We start from the raw sequence: 10,619 nt of genomic DNA on the forward strand, positions 1-10,619 counted from the left end.
AACACACATGTACACGCACACACATGCCTCTTTTTTAAAAATGTAATATTTGAACACCAAACAAATATGAACGAATACTTAGTACGTGCCAGGCACTGTGGTTCATGCAGAGGGAAACAGACCATGACGTCTGTCCTTGAGGAGTTGACAATAGAGAGGAAGACACACAGAGGCGTCCTGCACTTAACGAGAGAACAAGGCTATGGACAAAAATGAGGCCAAAGAGCTAGCCTGCCTCAAGGCTGTGCTGGGAACACACGTGTCATGGTTTAAGTGCTGTCTCCATCCTGTCCCACGAACGGCAGGCGTGGAGTTAACCTGTCTTCAATTTCGGAGATGAGGGAGATGCATGCAAGCACTCAAGTAAGCAAACAAAGGAAAGATATCAATGCTCAGTCATTTCCCATTGGGCCATGCGTCCTCCATGAACCAGGCCCATGGACGTCACCCTCCATCCAAGAGCAAATGCAAGCAGGCCATGCTCAGTGCATGGTGCTCAGCAGACATTGGCAAGTGGCAAGTGTCATTGACTGGCTGAGGCCTCTCGGTGCCTGGCCAAAACACCACCATCCTCATGTCTACTCAGGATGGGGCAGACACTCAAAACCTACGTTCTCTGGTCTCACGAGTCAATTCCCCGGGGCAGCGACAGTACCGATTCAAGATGGCCCGTCGATCCATGGAGGTTGGCAATCTGTCCTGACCTCTTCAGCTTTCTCATTTCTCGAAACAGAGCCCGTCATTTCAGAACATCTAACACTTGAAAACAGCTTATTGTGGTGGTGCCATGGCAACAAAAACAGGCTCTCCCCCATTTGTACCAAACAAGAGCAAGGGGTGTTTGACAAGCACATAGAAACACAGTCCGTAGTTTGGTACGGGGATCGTTTAACTAAATTGGCAGGAAGAAATTTCTGCCTCTGCAGATTGCCAGGGTTGATCCCTAGCCTCTGGGAGCCTTGAAATGAGGCGAGTGCAGGAATTCGGGGCGGCTGGCTTCTCTCAGTCATCGTTTCCCCATGTGTCTGTCGCATGGACATTCTTTGCTGGTGATGTGGCGAATATTTATGCTAATGCCTTGGCCCGGGGTAATATTTTGATCAGACAGCGGTTCCTGAATCTCTGGGTCACTTGTCTAAGACCCCCTCATGGCTTCTGCAGGTGGCAGTGGGAGGTTCATATTAGACCAGCGTTTTCCAAACCTGGTGGTACATTAAAAGAGGCTGGGTGGCATGTGAAAAAACACAGATTCCAGAGACCTAGCACGACCTACTGACTCGAAAATCGTGTGCTGGAGGGGCCCAGCAACCTGGCTTTGGAACCCGCTGCCTGGCGATTTCAGCGTAGGCAGGCCTGTCGCTGAGACTGAGAACCAGAAGCTCGGCCACGGCCCCTCTAGCTTCGCCGAGTGTGGATTCGGGGTCTCCTGACCCCCTCCCTGCTCCGCCCGGCAGCGCTCCACCACCACCCGCACCACACACAAGGAACCTGTCGGCCCCTTTCTTTGGTGACTCCTTCGGGCCTCGGGGAGGTCTCGGAATTTTGTGGACGTTCAGCAAACGAGCCCTTTGCTCCAGCGTTTGCGGGTGGCTCATCAACACCTATGTCAGATGGCTGAGTAACGGTGGTTCCTTCCAGGATAATATGCTGCCTCTGTAGAGCACTTAAAAAGCTCATCTTCGGGCACTTGCACTCGCTTTCACACGGCACTGGAATCGCGAGCCCTTTCTGTCCGTCTAGCCGTGTGAGTTGGAGTCAGCAGAGGGGACACGGATGGGAATGATGTTGACCCACGAGATCTGTAGCAACAAAATCAGACAAAGGCTTAGAAGCATCTTTCTGCCCGTAAATCCTCCAGTCCGGTGTTTCCTGCTGAGTAAAGCAATCTCCAAGTCATCCAGGAGAGTAAGATTTATGCCAGGTGAGAGGGAACAAACAGTCAGCTGATTTCCTGTCTGTGGACAGATGCGGGAGGGCAGAGTGGCTCAGCCCAGGGTCCCCGAGGTAGGTCTGCCCTCAAATCCTGGATCCCTCACCAGACAGACTGGCTGAGAAAATCCTCTAGGGACTGATTTTCCCATCATAAAATGTGGATGAGAACAGTCCTATATCATAGGGTTACTTTAGAGGTCAAATGTAAAAATCTGTTACAGCACTCTAGTACATAGTAGGCGTTCAGAAAACGCAAGAGTGGATACATAGTAGGCGTTCAGAAAACGCAAGAGTAGAGCTAATGTGATTTCTCCACAAATATAAAATGTAATGTGGGGTGCCTGGGTGGCTCAGTCGGTTGAGCGTCCGACTTTGGCTCGGGTCATGATCTCACAGTCCACCGTCTGGGTTTCAGCCCCACGTCAGGCTCCGTGCTGACCGCTCAGAGCCTGGAGCCTGCTTCGGATTCTGTGACTCCCTCTCTCTGCCTCTCCCCTGCTCACGCTCTGTCTTTCTCTCTTAAAAATAAATAAACATTAAAAAAATTTTTTTTTTAAATTTTAACTATTATGTAATTAGTGTTAGGCACTGTTCCCCTTCCAGTGCTCCCCTGACTGACCACATCATGTGTGTCTGTCAGTTACAGGATTTCCATCTCATGGACAGAACAGCTTCTGTCCACCTCTCTTTTCCATTCATCCTGCAGCCCACACCCTTCCCTCGGGTTACAACACTATTGCTTTGGTCCTACCTGTCTGTGGGAGCCCGCCATCTCGTGAACACGCCCCTGGCACCTTGACTGCATTTAGGTACTTGCCAAGTCGCCGTAGGAAATCATCCGATTGGGAGCCAGGGCTCCCCTTCTGCCAAAGCGGTCTTTCTTTTCATTGATTTTAGCTAGGTCTCTCTAAGTGTGGCCTCTGCTAGCATTGTTAGCTTATGGGATTGCCATGACAACGAAATGGAATGATGTTCAAACGTACTTAGTACGGTTCCCGGCATGTGGCCGTGCTCAAAACATGCTCCTGGTTTTCATTATTAGACCTTCAGAGCTGGGGGCAAGGTCTTGGTCTGTGGTTGTTCCCAAAAGGCCGCCATGCTTTGCAAACCTGCCCTCAGCTGTGAGCTCTTCTCTTTGATGGAAGCACTTTATCTTCTTTGAACTTGCCTACTTGCAACATTTTATGACCTTTACTCGTCCACACACCCGCACTCCCAAAACTTCTTTTTTTTTTCATTTTTCATTACATACTTAAAAATTATACATATTTTTTCTCAAAATTCGAAGAATACAAAAATATATAAATCTAAAAACGAATCTGTCCCATTTTACATTTTAGAATGTAAACTTCCGAACTTCCCTCGAGGATGTATTTGTATAACATAGAAGGTTTTTCTGTTTCCTTTCTTTTTTCTTTCTTTTCAAAGACGGGCTCACACTAGACATAGTATCCCATGACTTGTTTTTTTATTGGTTTATTTTTGGTTTTTCTTGCTCAACAAATACCATGAATATTCTTCCATGTTGTAAAAAACTCAAATGTAGACGTGCTTGCCCGGAATTTTACAGTATTGTTTCCAAATTTTTCTATTGCAGCTAATTCTGTCTGGTTTCAATACTGATAGGATTTTTATGAAAGCGCTCCACCTTAACATTAATGTTGAGCTTATTCTGGGATTCTAGGACCTGAGGGACTCATTGGGGGTAGGTGAGAGACAGACAGTGAAGTGAGTGCTGTGATGAGGAGATAATAGGGTGTGATGCTATCAAACCTGGTTTAAAATCTGGAAACTGCAGGGAACCTGGTGACTCGGTTGGGTAAGCGTGTGACTTCAGCTCAGGTCATGATCTCACCGGTTGTGAGTTCAAGCCCCACGTCAGGCTCTGTGCTGACAGCTCGGAGCCTGGAGCCTGCTTTGGATTCTGTGCCTCCCTCTCTGCCTGCCCCTCCCCCACTTGCACCCTCTCTCTCTCTCTCTCTCAAAAATACATAAACATTAAAAAACATTTTTTAAAATCAGAAAACTGCGTTCATAGTCTCGGTGCACTGATTGGCGGTAGATAAGAATCAACCTGTTCTAGAGATGGGAAAGATGAGGTGGGGGACGGTTTGTAAATCACTTTATGCCTGGACGGTTCTGCTTCAACCCAAATGCTCTGCCAGACTGTTTTTCCACTGAGAAACATTGTTCTTTCTCTTCGAGAATGGTGCTCTCAGGAATTATACCAAGAACAGCTGGTCAACTTCACACTGAGCAAAAAAAAAAAAAAAAAAAAAAAAACCAAAAAAGCTTTTCATAAGTTTGTGGTGCAAAGTTACTTCATGGGCCACTGGGTCAAAGTGTTCTCTGGGACAGCTGGTTGAGCCCTGGACAGGGAGACACTCGCAGGGAGGGAAAGACACAGGTGGACAGGTTCCTGGCCCGTTAGGAGCTCTACCCGCCCACCTGCATTTACCAGTGCTGCGTTGAACACCCGCTGTCGGTCAGGTGAGGGGTCCACACCCGGGATCCCGTGGCAAGCACAGATTCGAGGCAGAAACAGACAGATGCGACCCTGAAGGAGCTCCTCGATCACGGGGACAGATTACAAGGTGGAGAGCTACGGACGGTCACAGGGTTTGTCCAAAGTGCTTCTGAGACGTTAATCTGAAGAAAAGCCTCCAAGCAGGCAGGCTGACTTCTGTTTAGGGAGCACGGTGGAGGGCCTGTGAGCTAACAGGTGCACCTGGCTGGCATCGTGCAGTCCGGCACGGAATGAAGCGGAACAAACCCAGGCCACGTAGGGCAGCCTCATGCTGACAAAGCGGTCATAGAGGGAGGGGCTCTCCATTTGCGATCAGCAAGCCTCTCTGCTTAGCCTAAAAGGAGTCACTGAAATGCAAGGGATGCCCCCACATGGTTGCTCTAGTGCTCCCCAAGCCTGAAGACGGGCGGTGGGTAGGACAGCAGGTGTATATGTGTATGTATGTATGCCTATATCTATACCCTTTATACCTAAATCTATTTGAAACCAAAGCCAACTTCTTTGGTCTATGCATAGAGAGTGGTCCCAACTCCCCTAAATTGCTCACTCACCTTGGTCGAGTCACAAATCTCTCCAGGCCTCGGAGTTCACTTTTCTGCGTAATGGGTACGTAAAATGTCTGTCCTTTTGAGCAGAGTTCTGGGGGCGGGGGCAGTAAAATAAAGCCTAAGGGCTATAAGAGTGGGGTCTTTCTTATCGCGCCCTGTATCGCGGTGCTTAGCACAGCGCGAGGCACACAGCGACTACCAAAGGTAGATGATCTATGTGGCTCAGTGAGGCACCAGCAGCTCCCCAAACACTCCACACTAGCCGTGCCCATTCTGAAATATCCGTGTTAGTGCTTTCTCCTTGTCGGGGCGTCGTTCTGGATTTTGTGGGAATGGATGCCTACATCCTTGGCATGAGGTGTCGAGTGTAGAGAACGTCGTCCTATTTCCATTAACAAGAATGGCCTGGCCCCTCTCTGCCTCTGCATGCCTTCCTTCTCTTTCCTCCTTCTGCCTCCACCTTCACTCCTTCTCGAAGTCTATTATTCATTCTCAAAAATACCCACTGGACAGCCAAATCCTACAGAACATCTGCTCCCATAAAGAAGCGGCACCTGCCCAAATGTCTCCAGACCTCCCTTAATGGTTTTAGGATTCCCTGCTGTCTTACCCATTCCATTTCTTTCTTTCTTTTTTAATGTTTATTTCTTTTTTAGAGAAGGGGAGAGACAGAGAGAGGGGCAGAGAGAGAGGGAGACACAGAATCTGAAGCAAGCTCCAGGCTCTGAGCTGTTAACACAGAGCCCAATGTGAGGCTCGAACTCACGAGCAGCGAGATCATGACCTGAGCCAAAGTCAGACGCTTCACCAACAGAGACATCCAGATGCCCCTACCCATTCCGTGTCTGTTCCAGAATCTCAACTGGCAGCCACATTCCATTTCTTCTGGCTCTTATTCTCCAGCATCTTTTACCTATCTCCTTTCCCAGAGCAGGGAGGCAAAGAAGAAGCCTTCAGGCCTGGCCCCAGCCCTCAAGGAGCCCATGGTCTCTAACGGTGACTTCACAGAGCATGGTGGCATGGTGGGGACCATCTGTGCAAGCCACCATGCAGGGCCATCACAAGCAAGCAGAGATGCTTCTGGAGGGATGATGGAGCTCCTGACTCCCTTGGCAGGGCTAGCATCGGGGTGTTCGAGGGCCCAGAGCTGGGCTCCTGCAGGGGGAGTGGGTGGGCAGAGCCTTCTCAGCCCCATGCAGAGTGTGCGTGGCTAAGGCTTGCCTCAGGGGTGAAGCACCTCACAAGGGTTGAAGCACCCCATCGTGTCTTGGGGGCAGGACCCATCCCCAGCTCCTAGTGGATGCCTTATCTCAACCGCACAGAAGTTGGGTGCTGGCCAAATCTTCCCCAAAGCAACACTCCGGAAACCCACCTGCATCTGAAGTATATCTCCCCGGGGTAGTTTTAGACAAGAAAATGGTCTCCAGGACCAAGCGTCTCTTCTTTTTCCAGCCTTCAGGCTAGAGGTGTGGGACGCTCCTAGGGAGGGACCAGCTGCCGGCAGGGGAGTTTCAGGACAGTGTAAGGAGTCCTGGTGGTCACCCAGATCCTCCCCTTGTGAAGAGCACCAAGAATCAGACAGGTTTCCCCACTTGGGGCGGAGCGGAAAGTCTACATCTCGTAGGGTGAGCACAGGAGGGCAGCTGCAAGGGGGCTCCGTCTTCTTCCTGAGACTCACACAGCTCCAGGGTGAGAGAAGCTTCCCTCAGAGGGGACAAAATGAAGGATGTGCCCAAGCTAACTACTCAACACAATCAAGGGTTCAATCCGAAAAGCAGAGCCACTCTGCTGATGAGGGATGAGGAACTTACCAGAGGAATTAGTTCTTGCACACGTGTGGAAAAGCATGGGGAAGTAAAGGTCTGAAAAGGAGATGCAGAAGTCGAGAGAAATGTTGTTAGTCAGTCCTCCCAGGGTGCCCGTGTGGGCGGACAAGACAGAGCTTGCAGAAGAATCTAGATGCTAGCTCGTGCAGTAGGACTGTGAGCAGGGGCTGGTGTTTCTGGAAGGCTGTCTTTTTGTATCTGTGAACTCATAGCCCGATGGTCGACCTGGGTTGCTGTTGGTCAACAGGGATGGAGTTGGGAGGAAAAGCAGGATAAACCGGGCTCCATGGACACCTCCATATGGGTCTCACGATAACCTTTGGAGCCTCATGGCTGCAGCTGCACCCCTGCCTCACAGATGTCGTGTCCATTCTCTTTTGACCAACTCCAACCTGGAGCCATACAGAGATGAGGTCTGGGGAAGGTAATTCCAGCTAAGCCAAGGGGATGCAGTGTTAAACCACCACAGCCAGTGAATGTTCTCGGCACTCGGCTATTCACTGGGTGCGAGGGCAGAGTTCCAAGAGGTCCTGGGACATTAAAACGTGTGAAGGCCCAATCTCGGGCAACATGACCTCACCTTTTGGGAAATTTGTAAATGGCTCGGCATGATCGGGCATAGAGCGCAAGATGGCGAGCGATGGGAGATGGCTGAGTGGTGGCTGGGGCCACTTTATTCTGCGGTGTTTATCACAGTAGGAAGTTTGGGCTTTATCTTATCAGAAAGAAGGAAAAGTAAGATAAAAACAGAGAGGGAGACAAACCATAAGAGACTCTTAAATACAGGGAACAGGGGCGCCTGGGTGGCACAGTCCGTTGAGCGTCTGACTTCAGCAGACAGGTCATGATCTCGCTGTTAGTGAGCTCGAGCCCCACATCAGGTTGCTGTTGTCAGCCTGTCAGTGCAGAGTCCACTTCGGATCTTCTCTACCCTTCTCTCTGCTCCTACCCCCCCCTTGCACTCTCTCAAAAATAAACATTAAATAAATAAATAAATAAATAAATAAATATAACAAACCTGAGGGTTGCTGGAGGGGAGGGGAGCTGGGTAGGGAGGATGGGCTATATGGGCAAAGGGCATTAAGGAGGGCACTTGTTGGGATGAGGACTGGGTGTTATTCGTAAGTGATGAATCACTGGGTTCTACTCCTGAAACCGATACTACGCTGCATGTGAACTAACTTGAATTTAAATTAAAAAAAAAAAAAAAAAGTTGCAAGCAGGGGAAGGAAAATGAGCACATTTGCATTTGAGAAAGATCATTCCGGTTGTGGTGTGGTGATAGCGGTGTAGAGGGGGCAAACCCGGTGGCTGCTGTGGGGGCTCAGAGCTGGGAGAGGCATCTACCTCTACATGAACTTCCATCTAAGGGATGGAGAGGCAGACCAAAGGAAGAGGGTACCAAGGAAGGAGAAATGTTGAGCCCCGGACCTTGACTGGACACGGGAATGTGAGACAGAGGGGGACAGAGGAGACGCTAAGATATTTCACCACTGGGTCGATGTGAGTGCTGTTCATTAAGATAAGGGAGCTTGGGAGGGGTTTGGACAGGAAGGGAATGAGTTCTATTTGGGGCATGTTGATTCAGAGACACCTGCAGGATACATGGGTCCAGAGGTCAGGGAGGAGGAAGTTCTGAAGATCCAGATGGTGGGGCATCAGCACATTCCAGGGTTCTTAACTTTGTGCACTCATGGACGCCTGAGAGAACGTGATGAAGGCTATTTTCATCAGAAAAATGCACATGTTGGGATGCCTGGGTAGCTCAGTTGGTTGAGCATCCGACTTTGGCTCAGGTGGCGATCTCCCAGTTCATGCGTTTGAGCCCCGCGTTGGGCTCTGTGCTGACATCTCAGAGCCTGGAACCTGCTTGGGATTCTGCGTCTCCCTCTCTCTCTGCCCCTCTGCCCACTCACGCTCTGTCTCTCTCTCTCTCTCAAAAATAAATAAATAAACATTAAAAAAAAACTAAATAAAAAAAGAAAAATGCATATATGTACAAACATCTGCATATATTTTCAGGGGTTACACAGATCATGTGGAGTCTGGCTGCAGAACCCTCAGGGACCAAAGTGTGTGCCTGGCGTCTGGATGGAGTATGACAAGGAGATGAGCATCAAACCTTTGGGAGAGTAAGGGAGGAGGAGCTCCGGGGGGAGGAGCTAAGCCATCTGCCCAGGAATGTGGAGGTAAAAGTCAAAGTGATGCGATTCAAGGAGAACATGGTAATGTCATGAAACCATAGAAAAGGCAAGTAAGAGAAAGGCTGCAGATATCCATTCCGTTTAGCAAAAGGGAGAAATTTAAATGTGGAAGAGGAGGGGCCGCTGGACCCCAAATAGGCATGTACAGGAAATGGGGGCTAAGGGGAAGTAGAGGGGATCCAGAGCCCAAGGGGAGGACTCAGACAACGGGGCAGGAAAGAAGGAGGCGTACATGTAGGAGATCTACTGGGGGGAGGAGGAGAGGGGAGCAGGGGCTGGGGAGAATTCGAGGTGCTGTTCTCCGGGTCTTTGCCTCTGTACCGAGGGAGACGCTGGAGGCCAGCTGGTGGGAGGACCCGCTGGCTATAACTGTGAATTCAGGCTTCCTGGAAGCCAGGACCAAAGTGGACTGGGGTAAATTATACAGTTCTGTCCATCCAAAATAAATGTTTATTTCAACATTTTATTTCAGATGTATCTTCAACATAGAGGGCACTTCAGCCCAATCTGACTCGTGGGAGCAGCTCAGCCCAGTCTGCACCTCATGCTGGACTCTATGTAAAAGGGGGACCCAGCTAAGCCCCTCCAGTAGCAGGCAGAGCCCTGAACTGGTCTCCTGCTCTTGTCTCCATCGCCATGCCTCTCCCAGCTCCAGAACACCAGCCGTTACTCTCCACCACTCTCCCCTCTCACTTCAGGTTGGATGCTGAACTCCGAACGTCTCAGGAATGACACTGACTTTACAAATCAGCAGCCCCCTCGCCCCTGCTCCCCACCCTCCGCCGCCACATAATCTCAGGGAACACGCCTGAGGATGTGACCCAGCCCTGAGACCTTCCACCAGGCGTCACGGGTCCTGTCCTGGGCAACATCCTGTGTAACCAGTTAGGAAAAATTTGATTCAGCCTTGGAGCAAATGAAAAAGTAACTACAGTTCACATTTGTTATGTCGTGAGAAGACCTGAAAAAAAATTATCTTGTTGACATAAGGAAGTAAGAATTTTAAGTGCTGTGTTGGTGAATATATAGATATTTTCTTATCCAAGCGTAATTGACATACAATGTCCTATTAGTGCTAGGTGTATATCACAGCATTTAATATTTTTATTCATTACGAAATGATCCCCATGCTAAGCCTAGTTACCATCTGTCGCCGTACAACCTTGCTACAATATTATTGACTATACTCCCTATGCTGCACATTACATCCCCCTAACTTATTTATTATATAACCGGAATAAATATTATTATTTATTATTACATATAATACATACATTATTACATTATAATTATTATATAATTATTATATAATAATTATATTATATATACATATACATATATATACATATAATTATTACATTAATACATTACATATTATATGTAGCTCTTCATATCTTTCACCTGTTTTTCCAGCCCCAAACCCCACCCCCCACCCCGCCCTGATCCGGTAACGAACAGCCTGTTTCCTGGATCTATGAGTCTGTGTCTGTTTTGTTTTGTTCGTTGGAGATATGGAGATATAGAGTGATATCTTAGTGATATAGAGAAGGGCAGGTTGGAGAATGTTTACTCTCTCATGAGA

At 48.9% G+C, this 10,619-nt stretch overlaps 1 long non-coding RNA gene across 1 annotated transcript; it reads left to right on the forward strand.

The window, feature by feature from the left end:
• Positions 1 to 1,792: 1,792 nt before the first annotated feature.
• Positions 1,793 to 10,269, forward strand: LOC123586449. The gene is made up of 3 exons (XR_006706797.1): positions 1,793 to 1,921; positions 8,856 to 9,022; positions 9,510 to 10,269. It is a non-coding gene; the product is annotated as an uncharacterized LOC123586449 (long non-coding RNA).
• The last annotated feature ends 350 nt before the right edge of the window (positions 10,270 to 10,619 follow it).

The sequence above is a fragment of the Leopardus geoffroyi genome, chromosome C3 (genome assembly GCF_018350155.1).
Source record: "Leopardus geoffroyi isolate Oge1 chromosome C3, O.geoffroyi_Oge1_pat1.0, whole genome shotgun sequence".
Taxonomy (NCBI): Eukaryota; Metazoa; Chordata; class Mammalia; order Carnivora; family Felidae; genus Leopardus; species Leopardus geoffroyi.